At 44.8% G+C, this 13,841-nt stretch overlaps 1 protein-coding gene and 1 pseudogene across 3 annotated transcripts in view; both read left to right on the forward strand.

Annotated features, from left to right (window-relative positions):
* PPP2R2A (protein phosphatase 2 regulatory subunit Balpha) overlaps nucleotides 1–13,841 on the forward strand; it is a 104,211-nt gene that overhangs the window by 15,455 nt on the left and 74,915 nt on the right. The gene's annotated exons all lie outside the window — the stretch shown is intronic.
* On the forward strand, nucleotides 2,443–7,981 carry LOC308250612 (D-3-phosphoglycerate dehydrogenase-like; annotated as a pseudogene). Its single transcript has 2 exons — nucleotides 2,443–2,460; nucleotides 6,352–7,981. The product of its transcript is annotated as a D-3-phosphoglycerate dehydrogenase-like (transcript).

Here is a 13,841-nt window from a genome sequence, read left to right on the forward strand (position 1 = left end):
ATATATATATATATTTTTTTATTAAGGTATTATATGTGTACATATCTTACCATTGCCCCCCCCCCCACCCCACTCCCATACATGCCTCACCCCCCAATGTTTTGAATCCGTTGGTTACTCTTATATACATGCATATAAGTCCTTCAGTTGATCTCTTATTTCCTTATTGTTGTTTTTTAATACTAGAGGCCCAGTGCATGAATTCGTGCACGGGGGGGGGGGGTCCCCTCAGTCCAGCCTGCACCCTCTCCAATTTGGGACCCCTTGGGGGATGTCCAACTGCCGGTTTAGGCCCGATCCCAGGGATTGGGCCTAAACTAGCAGTTGGACATCCCTCTCACAATCCTGGACCGCTGGCTCCTAATTGCTCACCTGCCTGCCTGCCTGGTCGTCCCTAACTGCCCCCCCCCCCACCCCCCCCGCTGCTGGCCAGGTCACCCCCACCTGCCCCCTTCCTGCTGGCCTGATCGCTCCTAACTGCCCCCACTGGCCTGGTCACCCCTTACTGCCCCCCCCTACTGGCCTGGTCGCCCCCAACTGCCCTTCCCACCAGCGTAGTCTCCTCTCACTGCCCTCCCCCCCCGCCAGCCTAATCACCCCCAACTGCCCTCTCCCCTCCCCCCCCCGCTGGCCTGGTCACCCCCAACTGCACTCCCCCCCACCCCTGCTGGCCTGGTTGTCCCTAACTGTCCCCGCCAGCCTGGTCGCCCCCAACTGCCCCCCCTGCCAGCCTGGTTGCCCCTCGCAGCCCCCCCACCGGCCTGGCCGCCCCACGCAGCCTTGCTTGTTCATTCGTTTGGTCGTTCCTCACTAACCCCCCTGCCGGCCTGGTCGTAGGCAGCCATCTTTGTGAGGGCGTGGTGGTCAATTTGCATATTACCTCTATTATATAGGATGTTTTTATTGATTTCAGAGAGAAGAAGGGAGAGAGAGAGAGATAATGAAACATCAATGATGAGAGAGAATCATTGATCGGCTGCCTCCTGCATGCTCCCTACTGAGGATCAAGCCCACAACCAGAGAATGTGCCTTGACTGGGAATTGAACTGTGACCTCCTGGGTCATGGGTCTATGCTCAACCACTGAACCATACTGGCCAGACTGCAGTTTTGTTTTGTCAAAAGAATTGTATTAGGCGGATACCAGTACTTCTGGAGCTTTTGAATTTCCTAGGAACCTTGTTAAAATGCAGATTATGATTCTTCTTGCAGGTATGTAGGTCTGGGGTAGAGCCTGTGATTTTTGCATTTTTAACCATTTGCATGATGTCCATGTTGCTGCTGCTGCTCTGGTGGTCTGCAGTCTGCACTTGGAAGGACAGACAAGGTAGCTTTTAGTCTTTTTTTAGAGAAAGGGGCAACAGGTAGGGTGGTTATCTTAACTTTTTTACTCAGTATCCATTGTGCTATTCTCACATCAGTTAACATTTCAATAAATGAATAAACACCTCCTAGGGAGCTTTGTCCTAGCTGTTAAAGGAGTAGCTTCCATCATAGCATTATATGTTAGCTATCTCTAATTGTTAGATTAAATTTGTGTTTGCATTTCAAGTTTAGCTCAGATCTTACCAAAAGGTTTTCTTTTGCTAGTAATTTGCCTTTTTTTAAAAATGTATTTTATTGATTTTTTTACAGAGAGGAAGGGAGAGGGAGAGTTAGAAACATCAGTGAGAGAGAAACATCGATCAGCTGCCTCCTGCACACCTCCTACTGGGGATGTGCTCACAACCAAGGTACATGCTCTTGACCGGAATCAAACCTGGGACCTTTCAGTCCTAAGGCGAAGGCGGATGCTCTATCCACTGAGCCAAACCGGTTAGGGCAGTAATTTGCCTTTTTAATGCAGATTGTCCCTCAGTGCTGTAAAAAGGATGAATTTAGGGAATGAAATTTTAACTTCATAATTGGTTGTTTCATAACATCTAACACAGGTTTTTAATAAGTATAAATGATTAACCTTTTAATTTTTATGTTTGTGATTTTGTTTGCTTCATTAGCCTTGAAGTACTTTTTCATTCTCCAATCAGAATTTCTCTCCCTCCCAAGCTACCTAATCTTAGTTTTGTTTTAGGTTGATTTTGATTTATCTGCATAGCTCATGCACAAGTTAATAGTTTCAAAATGCTTGTGAGGAAAATTAAGTTTTATGTCCTGTTACATATCCTCAACTTGTGTCTTTTTTGCTCTTCTGGTATTTATTTTCCTACTTCAAAACATTATGCTCATATAGCTGTTTCTTTATCAGTTTGCATCCTCAAATATAAATGGTAGCTAACAATTGAGCTCTAGCCTGCCCCTGCTACAGCTCCTCCCCTGTTTTCTCAACCTTTTATACCATTAATATTATTTGAACTAATGTTCAGAGTTGTAGCAGTCTGAATAATGCTTCCTCTTTCAAAAGATAACCACATCCAATCCTGAGAACTAGTGAATATTACCTAGTATGGCAAAGGGACTGGAGGTATAACTAAAGGCTTTTGAGATGGATTTATTTAGGATTATGTTCTTAGGCCTAAGTGTAATCACAAGGGTCCTTATAAAGAAAAAAATGGGAGATAAAAAGATCTAAATGGGAAGTAGTAGATGTGACACCAGAAGCAAGAGGCTGGAATGATGAAAGGACAGGGTTGCACAAACAAAGGAATGCAGGAGGCCAGAAGCTTAAAAGAAAGAAAGAAAGAAAGAGGGGAGGGAAGGGAAGGGAAGGGGAAGGGGAAGGGGAAGGGGAAGGGGAAGGGGAAGGGGAAGGGAGGGGAAGGGGGAAGGGAAGGGGGAAGGGGGAAGGGGGAAGGGGGAAGGGAAGGGGGAAGGGAAGGGGGAAGGGGGAAGGGAAGGGGGAAGGGAAGGGGGAAGGGGGAAGGGAAGGGGGAAGGGAAGGGGGAAGGGAAGGGGGAAGGGGGAAGGGAAGGGGGAAGGGGGAAGGGAAGGGGGAAGGGGGAAGGGAAGGGGGAAGGGGGAAGGGGGAAGGGAAGGGGGAAGGGGGAAGGGAAGGGGGAAGGGGGAAGGGAAGGGAAGAGGGAAAGGAAGGGAAGAGAGAAAGGAAGGGAAGAGAGAAAGGAAATCAAGGGAGGAGATTTTCCCCTAGAGTTTCTAGAAGTAGCTTGCTTAGCTGACACCTTTAATCCTGTAAACCTGACTTTGGACTTCTGGCTTCCAGAACTGGAAGAAAATTTGTGTTGTGTTAAACCACCAAACTTGTGGTAATTTGTTACAGTAGCCATAGGAAACTAATGCAGTGGAACCTTGGTTCTCCAACTGAATTTGTTCTGGAAGGCTATTTGAGAAACAATTTGTTCGAAAACCGAATCAGTTTTTCCCATTAGAAATAATGTAAATTGAATTAATTCGTTCCAGACTCCCCGCCACCCCGCAATGATTCCGTTTTTAGCCTTTTTTATATACAGTACATGTCTAATGCACTGTTTAATCTATAAAGAAACACTTTTTTTCTTAAATGTATCGAACCACCCCCTAGTAGCCTTAATTTAGCTTCAGGTCCAGGGGTGTCTTTTAGGAAGTCGGCATGCTTTTTCACTTATGGTGGCCTCCGAAATGCTGTCACCAGCTAACTGCTTTTCATTTGTCCAATTCAGCAGTTTTTCTACCTCTTCAATTGCCTGTGATCATTGTTTCTTTCACACCTTTAGCAACATTAGCACTCTTGATGGTCTCTTTATGTTTTAAAATTGTCCTAATTATCCATTTCTCTAGTAACAAAAGCAGGAAACACACACAAAAATATTCACAGCACAATTTCCTGAGATGTTAGCAAGGCAGGGTTTAGCTGTAAACTGACTTTACTGGTCCACTCTCTTTTTTTGTGATATATCAGCATGAAAGGGTTGTCAGGTGGAGAAGCGACATTAAAACAGACTTTTCGTGAATAACTTGGTCGAGAACCCTATTCAAGTTGGGAAATGTTCGAGAACTGAGATTTGATTGTATAAGAGTAGGCATTTATTATGTCCATATAAATCATGTTCACTGCTATAAATTGTTTCCTCTAGTGTTAATAATTTTACCTTGTTTTTCACTTTTTGTTTTTTTGTTCACTCTACCATACATTTCTGTACTTTTCAATGTAATTTTCTTCATGATCAAAAGAATCAGATAATCTATTAGTTCCTCGTCTCCCTTCACCCATACCCAAGTTCTCCATCGTGATATTTCAGTCTGGAATGATTTCCTTCATTTTCTGTGAATCTATCACTAAATCATCCTCAAATCTGTCATTATATTGAAGCACATCAGATATCCTATTAGTTTTACTTTTCCCTTGAGTTCTATCCCTTCCATATTCCTTCAGACTGGCCTGTACGTTTTCTAATTTTATTGTGTAGCTATCGTCCTTGGATTTTCCTTTGTTATTAGCATTTTCACGTCACCATCATGGGAATTCTTTTTTGCCTCTGCTTTGTTGGATCTCCTTGTCTGGGGATCCTGTTACCAGAAGGGGAACCTGGCCCTGAGCAGGTCTGCCTAGGGCCGACCAGTAGTGTGTGGGTTCCTGGCTTCATGAAGGAAAAATTTCACAACATGAGTCCAGATGAATTTTAGAGGGTGTTAGTTAAAGTTGGGGACAGTGAAACAAGAAAGGCTGGGGAAATGAGCCTAAGCTGGTCTGCTTTCGCTCACTAAGAAATCAAAGAAAAAGGGGCCTTGAGGACCGGTTCAGGGGAGTTGCATAGGATGAACTACCATTGCCCATTGCTGTCCTGGTTGCAAGCCTCATGGGGTCCCTTACAGTAAAGGAAATGCATGCTAGTGGGCCAGAGAGAGTTAGGAGGCATGGGCGTGTGCTGGACCTTAATTGAAAGGGGTTTTAAAGGTTGCGTGTACCCAGCCAATGTGGCTCTGTGGTTGAGTGTTGACCTATGAACTAGGACAGTGGTCGGCAAACTCATTAGTCAACAGAGCCAAATATCAACAGTACAACGATTGAAATTTCTTCTGAGAGCCAAATTTTTTAAACTTAAACTTCTTCTAACGCCACTTCTTCAAAATAGACTTGCCCAGGCCGTGGTATTTTGTGGAAGAGCCACACTCAAGGGGCCAAAGAGCCGCATGTGGCTCGCGAGCCGCAGTTTGCTGACCACTGAACTGGGAAGTTACAGTTCGATTCCCAGTCTAGACACATGCCTGTGTTGGCAGTGGGGGGTGTTCAGGAAGCAGCCAATCAATGATTCTTTATCATCATTGATGTTTCTGGCTCCCTTTCCCTCTCCCTTCCTCTCTGAAATCAATTACACACACACATACACACACACACACACACACACACACACACACACACACACATATACAGTCTTAAAAATAAAAGAAAAAAAATTTTTAAAGGCTGGGTTTTTGAGGGGGGGGTCTTAAGGGAAGATTTCAATAGAATATTCATCACCTTTATGCTGATGTATAAAAATGAGGTTTATTCTGTTAACTTTATCTGTCCTTGGGAGTGGTTGGCAAATGGCACTAATTGGATTTCTGCTGTCTCCCTGAGTAAGGTGATTTAAGCTATTTACTCTCTGGTTGGGGAGAAGTGCAAACCATTTACTCTTTCTAAATGTCCCTGGTTTAGTGAAGATACGTTACTAGATGGCTGCAAACTGTGTTTAACTATCTGGTCTCAGTTTCCCTATTTCACATGTCCTGGCTTATTGGCCTGTGTCAATCCCATCCATGTATTTTTCTTTTTTGGTTTACTCCCTCATTTACTGGTACACAGCATCCAGTATTTCATGAGAAAGAGTGAATGCAAGGGTGGTACAGCTTTTGAGACCATGCCTATTTGGAAAAGATATCTTTATTCTGTTTTCACTTTATTCTGATGAGCACTTTCAATAAAACCTCAATATAACTGACCAATTCAGGTGAGGAGGTGTCCATTAAAGCTGAAAGTTAATTATCTTCTATAATAAAGAGCCAGGGTGTAACACGTTAGGACCAAAGCTCAACCAGACTGCTTCTGCTGTAGGCGCAGTGCCCCAGCACTGACTGCTGAGGGGGCTGCCAATCAGGGCCAGAGAGAGGCCTGAAGAGAGAAGCAGGGACTGATCCATTGCCTCTGTGGCAGCTTTTGACCAGCATGTGCCTCTCTATCTCCCAGTCTGGCCAGCAGCCGCACCTCCATTTCTCTGGAGGACTCCACCATGGCTGCTGATCAGCCCCGCCTTTCTGATCAGACCCCGTTGATAGGCCCAGAGACACTGACTGGCATAGAAACTGACCAGTCAGAACCAAATCTGGGTGAAGTGTGAGGAACCAATGGCTGCCTTGGAGGTGGAGCTTTTGACGCTGACTGGCATAGAAACTGACCAATCAGAACCAAATCTGGGGGTTTAGAGGTCTTTCTGTCCAGGGAGAGCAGTCGATCCGGAGGCCGGCTCCAGCAATAGCCTTCGCAAATCTCCAGAAAGTGCTCATCAGTGACAGCCTGGACCCTTGCTGCCAGAAGAACCTGCAAGATGGAGGGCTGCAGGTGGTGGAGAAACAGAACCTGAGCAAAGAGGAGCTGATAGCCGAGCTGCAGGACTGCGAAGGCTTTATCGTCTGCTCGCCACCAAGGTGACCATGGATGTCATCAACGCAGCAGAGAAGCTCCAGATGGTGGGCAGGGCCAGCACCGGCGTGGACAACGTGGATCTGGAGGCTGCCACAAGGAAGGGCACCATGGTCATGAACACTCCCAGTGGGAACAGTCTTAGTACTGCGGAGCTCACCTGTGGGATGATCATGTTTCTGGCCAGGCAGATTCCCCAGGCGATGGCTTTGATGAAGGATGGCAAATGGGACCGAAAGAAGTTCGTGGGAACTGAGTTGAATGGAAAGACCCTGGGAATTCTTGGCCTGGGGAGGATCGGGAGAGGTGGCTGTCTGGATGTAGTCCTTCGGGATGAAGACTGTAAGGTACGACCCCATCATCTCACCAGAGGTCTCGGCCTCCTTCAGCGTTCTGCAGCTGCCCCTGGAGGAGATCTGGCCCCTGTGTGACTTTATCACTGTGCACACCCCTCTTCTGCTCTCCATGACAGGCCTGCTGAATGACAGCACCTTTGCCCTGTGCAAGAAGGACGTGCACGTGGTGAACTGCGCCCGCAGAGGGATCGTGGACGAGGGCGCCCTGCTCTGGGCCTTGCAGTTGGGGCAGTGTGCGAGCACAGCACTGGACGTGTTGACGGAGGAGCCGCCTCGGGACCGTGCCTTGGTGGACCACGAGAACGTCATCAGCTGCCCCCACCTGGGTGCCAGCACCAAGGAGGCCCATAGCTGCTGCGGAGAGGAGATCACTGTCCAGTTCGTGGACATGGTGAAGGGGAGAGCCCTTGTGGGGGTCGTGAATGCCCAGGCCCTTACCAGCACCTTCTCTCCGCACATCAAACCTTGGATTGGTCTGGCAGAAGATCTGGGGACTCTGATGTGAGCCTGGGCAGTGTCCCTAAAGGGACTATCCAGGTGGTAACGCAGGGCTTTTCCCTGAAGAATGCCAGGAACTGCCTGAGCCCCGCAGTCATTGTCGACTTCCTCAAAGATGCTTCTAATCATGCGGATGTGAACTTGGCGAACGCCAAGCTGCTGGTGAAGGAGGCCGGCCTCAATGTAACCACCTCCCATAACCCACTGTGCCAGGAGAGCAAGGATGCAGGGAAGGCCTCCTGAGCATGGCCTTGGCAGGTGCCCCCTACCAGGCTGTGGGCTTTGTCCAGGGCACCTCACCTGTGCTGCAGGCACTCAGCGGAGCTGTCTTCAGACCAGAAGTGCCTCTCCACAGGGGTCTGCCCCTGCTCCTGTTCCGGGCTCAGCCCTCCAACCCTGCCATGCTGCCTACCATGATTGGGCTCCTGGCAGAGGCAGGTGTGCAGCTGCTGTCCTACCAGATCTCGGTGGTGTCCGATGGGGAGACCTGGCACGTCATGGGCATCTCCTCCCTGCTGCCCAGCCTGGACGCCTGGAAGCAGCATGTGACCAAGGCCTTTCAGTTTCATTTCTGACCTTGGGGTTCACCAGGACTAGCCTTTGGGGCTTTGTGATCAACATTGACAGGTCACATTCCTGGGGCTGACACCACTATGTGGTCTGACCCCTGTAATAACCACTTAATAAACAGCCCACCCTCCCCCCCCAAAAAAAAAAAAACAAAAAACAAAAAAAAAGGAGAGAGAGAGAGAGAGAACCAAATCTGGGTCAACTGTGAGGAGCCAATGGCTGCCTAGGAGGCGGAGCTTTTGCCTCTGACTGGCATAGAAACCGACGAATCAGAACCAAATTGGCCGGCAGAGGAGGGCAGTTGGGGGCGAGATCAGGCAGGCAGGGGAGGGCAGTTGGGAGCAACCAGGCCGGCAAGGGGAGGGCAGTTAGGGACGAGATCAGGCTGGCAGGGGAGGGCTGTTGGGGGCGAGATCAGGCTGGCAGCAGAGGGCAGTTGGGGGTGAGATCAGGTCGGCAGGGGAGGGCAGTTGGAGGCAACCAGGCCGGCAGGGGAGGGCAGTTGGGGGCGAGATCAGGTCGGCAGGGGAGGGCAGTTAGGGGTGATCAGGCAAGGCAGGCAGAGGCAGTTAGGGTGATCAGGCAGGCAGGCAGGTGAGCGGTTAGGAGCCAGCGGTCCCAGATTGCGAGAGGGATGTCCGATTGGAGAGGGTACAGGCTGGGCTGAGGGAACACACCCCCCCTCCGTGCACGAATTTTGTCACCGGGCCACTAGTATAATAATAAAGGTAGGTTTAATTAAGTATGTATGAGAAGTTTAATTTCACAGGAAAGTTTTCTATATGTATTATAGTAATTTTAAGTTTATACTGAATTGGTCTAGTACAGTGGTCGGCAAACTGCGGCTCGCGAGCCGCAGTTTGCCGCTCTATTGACTAATGAGTTTGCCAACCACGGGTCTAGTACATGCTTGAAATCACCAGTTACCTCAAGTAAACAAATGTACACAGCTGGAGCCTAGCTTAGTGCATTAAAACTGCTACAGAAAGTCACAGAACCAATTACTACCAGAGGTGTGATCACATGCTTATCATTTGCTGTTTTAGTGGTAACTTGGATTTAGGCTATAGTTGTAGATAGGTAATATTTATTTATGTGGGTAAAATTACTACAGTTTTTTCAAACATATGGCCTATCGCTAAAATTCTCAAAAATAACTGAGTTAATAAAAAAAAAAAGCACATTAATTTAATTATAAGCAAATCTTAGCTAAAAGCACTTTAAAATTAACAGGAAGTTAATTTTCACATGTGACATATGGACCAGAAAATTTGTTTGCTAAATTGGGAGTCCATTAAATCAAGGTCCGCAAAATCGAGGGTTTACTGTAACAAGTTTGGCTAGTTATTGGAAATCATTTTTCCTCAGAATTTGTAAGACATGTCCACTGTGGCAATGGAGAAGCCTGATGCCATTTTGGTCACTATTTTTTTCTCTCTAAAATGATACACCTGGTATTTTGTCCTGATTTCTGGGACAGTTTCTCATTTTGTTTCCAACTATGTCACTGATTTTTTGCTTCAATTACTGTATTTTTAAAAGCTTCTCCCTCCCCCCTTTGGAGTATTTTTTTTTTTTTTTAGCAACCCTTGTTTTGTAAATGGAGTATCTTTGAGAAGATTAATTTTATTAAAAATTTTGGCATTCCATTTCCTTTGAATTCTTCTTTTCTTGTGTTAGTAGATTGCAGTATCTGGCCATCCCTGGTTGTCTAGGGATGAAGTGCTGAAAAGCAGTAATTAGCTGAACTAATTATCTGTTGGGCTTTACTGGAAGGTTATGAGCCAGGGACTCGCATTGTCTCAGTGTGAGAAGGAACTTCCAGTGTCCTGTCTCAGAAGGAGGTTTGTGTGGGAGATGTCATCCTCAAGCCTGTGTGCCCTGCCCACAATCTGGGAGTCAGGAAGATAGGTGAACAACTCACTGTTCAGTATGTATCTTTTCACTTACTATTGCTCTCAGGTACTTCACTGATATCTTCTCTGGTCCAGTTTCTTCAGAAAGTAAAGTAGTTTTCTTCCTCAGAGTGGAGCTTCTTTACATCTTTGGTAGATGTTTCAACCAGTATCCCTTTTTTGAATCCCATGCCTCATGGTGGTCCTTTTCCTGACACTTTGCAGGGTCTGTAGCGTGAATCTGCTTGCCTCTACTTGGCAACTTCTTCCAAATGGTCTTAGGTTTCAAGTTCCTTTATTCTGCCAAGTTACCTCCTTACATTTTCCAGCACATTTGTCCTTGAGTTCCTTCTGCAGCTTCCCTGCATGTTCCCTTTGTTCTTATTGTCTTAAACAGTTTTATTCACTTACTGTCATTTTTAGTGGGATCTGGAGGGGAGAGATAAATGAATGTTTTAAAGCTCCATGTTTAACAAGTGTATCAACAAAATGATTATAGTTTTGTTTCCTTTATGTCTCAAAACTATACTTGGTAATCACTTTCTCTGCCATGGAAAAGGAAAATTCACAGGTTTTCTTAGATATAAATTATAATGTATGCTATAGTTTTAAATTTTATCATTTTAATTGATATCCCCTATTCACTCCTCCTCTCTTTCCCCCCTCCACCCAGTTCCTGCTCCATGCCTTCTCCACACTATTGTCTGTATCCATGGGCTACGCATATATGCCTATATGTCCTTTGATTAATCTTTTCCTGTCCCCCTCCCTTCTGAGATCTGTCAGTCTATTCCCTGCATCTGGACCTATTTTGTTTGTCAATTTATTTTGTTCATTAGATTCCACATATAAGTGAGATCATGTAGTATTTGTCTTCCTGTGCTATAATTTTTAATTCACCAAACCTTGTTAAATTGTGTAATTCTTTTCTTCAATTACAGCAAAAAAAAATGAGAAAAATTTAAATAAAGCCACTAACTTGCTTTTTCAAATCTAAATTTTAGGCATTAAGGAGTCAGCCAAAAGCAGTGAGGTTTTAAAAAAATGTATTAACTTTATTAGAAATGAAGGAGTTTCAGTTTTCTCTACTCTTAAAATCACTTTTAATTAATTAAAATGCTTGTCCAATAGTAAAGACATTTATAAGTAAAATGTAAGCTTACAGTCAGTTGCTGATTGCAGGGCAGCTAAGATCATAATATTCTATTGGGAATATCATTTATTCCTGAAACCAAGACATAGAATTTAGGGAGTAGTAATAGGAGCACTCATCTCCTGATATTAATAACATAGCATTAGTGTGTTCCATAACATGCCGCCTCTTCTACCTCTTAGATATTTTCATTCATTCTCTCCCTTGCTCAGTAGTAGCTCAAGCTACAGGGGCTTTCTTGGTGGTCCAGGAATATACACTGTCTTGTTCTTACTGAGGACTTTGAACTTATCTTTTTTAACCTGGAATATATTTACCCAGGGTTTTGCATGATCTTGGCTACCCTGTGTAAATTAAATGATTCCTCTTCCAATCCCAAAGTGTGCTACATTTAATTAATGTATCTGCTTTTTTGTCCTTTTTCAATAGCCTTATTATTACTTAAAATAATCTTGTTCATTACTTTCTTGCTTCTTTTAGGCTCCCTCTCAAAGTTTAAGTTTCACTCATGAAGGAATAAGCTATTCATTCTGTTCTACCACTTTATTCTTAGCATCTTGAATAGTTTCAGATACTTAATAGTATCTGACACTTAGTCAGCTATTTGTAATTATTTGTTGAATGGGTAGATAAATCGTACACGGTGTTTTCACATATCATCTCATTTAAAAATATTTGAAAGTTCCAATTTTTATTTTACTAAATGTACATTTAAAAAAAAAGGAAACAGTAAGCTAAAGAAGTTTAATAACACAAATCATTCTTCCCAGTTTTGTGAATCAATAAAATAAGGCCCAGAGAAGTACTCAGCAACACACAAGCTATTGATACAGGCCAAGCTACTGTAAAAGTCCCAAATATACAGTGGTTCCCAAAATTAAAAGCTTATTTCTCTCACGTAATCCCCCAGTGGTAGAGAGGAATCTGAAGTGGATAAGCTGCTTTTGTCCCAGGTTTCTTCTCTCATGTTGTTAACCTTTCCGTAGAATATTGCTGTTGTCTGCGTGGTCAGATGTGACTCATCTGTGTCCAGCCTATGGGAGAGAAACAGAGGAGGGCAAGTAGGCTCTTTTTAAGAAAGTGACATGGAAATTTCAGATCCCCTTGTTCAAAACTTGTCACAGAATAGTAACAATTAAAAATCTTCAACTTGGGTATAATTATGTCTTGTTTGGGGGTGGAAAAGGCTTCCATCTTCCTTTTAAGAGGCATGAATGCTCCTCCCCCAATTATGAATGCTCTACACTGAGTGGCCAGATTATTATGACCACCCCATCAGTACTTCATTGGGCCACCTTTTGCCTTCAATACTGCAGCGATTCTTCTTGGCATTGACTCCATGAGATGTTGAAAGGTGATGCGAGGAATCTGACACCATGCCTGATGAATAGCACTGTCCAGTTCTGTGAGATTTGATGGTTGTGGAACCAGCTGCCTGATGGCTCTTTTAACTTTGTCCCACAAATGCTCAATTGGATTGAAATCTGGTGATTGTGGGGGCCACCTAAGCAAGGTAAAGTCTCCCTCTTGTTCTTGAAACCACTCCTGCACAATACAAGCGCCGTGGCATGGCGCATTGTCTTGTTGGAAGAAGCCATCTCCATTTGGATACGTCATCAACATGATAGAATGAACTTGATCAGCAAGGATACTTAGGTATGTTGTGCTATTCAGACATTGTTCCACACGAATTAAAGGGCCCAAATCACGCCAGGAAAACATGCCCCAAACCATAACACTGCCGCCACCAGCTTGAAGGGTTGTACTCATGCATGTGAGGTGCATGCTTTCATGCTGTTCCTGCGAATTTCTCACTGCCATCTGCATGATGCAACTGGAAACGTGATTCATCGGACACATGACTTTTTTCCAATGCTCGACTGTCCAATCCGTGTGTTCCTGTGCGAATTGGAGACATTTTATCTTGGTAACTGCAGACAGCAAAGGTGTTCGAACAGGCCTTTGGCTTCCATATCCCATACAATGCAGTATATGGCTAATTTGCCTACAAATGTCAGGTGGTCATAATAATCTGGCCACTCAGTGCATATGTCCTGGTTAGAATAGGGGAGATTATTAGGCTGAGTGATAGTTTGGGAAAAACATGCCACCTTAGATCTTGTTTTTTGTGCTGGCTAGGTGAGAAAAGGCAAGTCTGGCATTTTTTTCATTGTAGGTGGATTCATGGTTTTAGGACTAAGCTAAATATGAAATGAGGTCAGGCAGATAATATTAGATCTATACAATGAAATATGAAGAGCTGTGTCTGCTGGAGGCAGGAGCCAGGGGGGTTCTGTGAAAGGCATTGCAGCCCTTTAAAAAGAAACCCAAGGAAGAGAGTCTCTTGTTTTGCTACAGTGTATGAGAATATATGGAGCTGCTGTATTCCCTTCTTCTGTTCCTCTGTTTTGTGACTCATTTTGAAAATTTTTAAGCCCGTAAAGAAGTTGAAAAATAAATAGGACTATTTTTTATATTCACCAATTATAAACATTTGCCACATTTTCCTTATCTCTTCTCTTATATACACATCTGCACTCATGCCCCCAGATTTTTTGGAAAGTAAGATGGAAACAGCAGATGGTTCTTTACCCCTAAATAACCCACTCAGCCTATATCTCTTTGAACAAGAATATTCTCTTATACAGCCACAATCTTATATAATAAAAGAGTAATATGCAAATTGACCATCACTCCAACACACAAGATGGCCGCCCCCATTTGGACACAAGATGGCTGCCACAAGATGGCCAGCAGGGGAGGGCAGTTGGGGGTGATCAGGCCTGCAGGGGCGGGAAGTTAGGGGTAACCGGGCCC

This window comes from Plecotus auritus, assembly GCF_963455305.1.
Source record: "Plecotus auritus genome assembly, chromosome: 6".
NCBI classification, from domain to species: Eukaryota; Metazoa; Chordata; class Mammalia; order Chiroptera; family Vespertilionidae; genus Plecotus; species Plecotus auritus.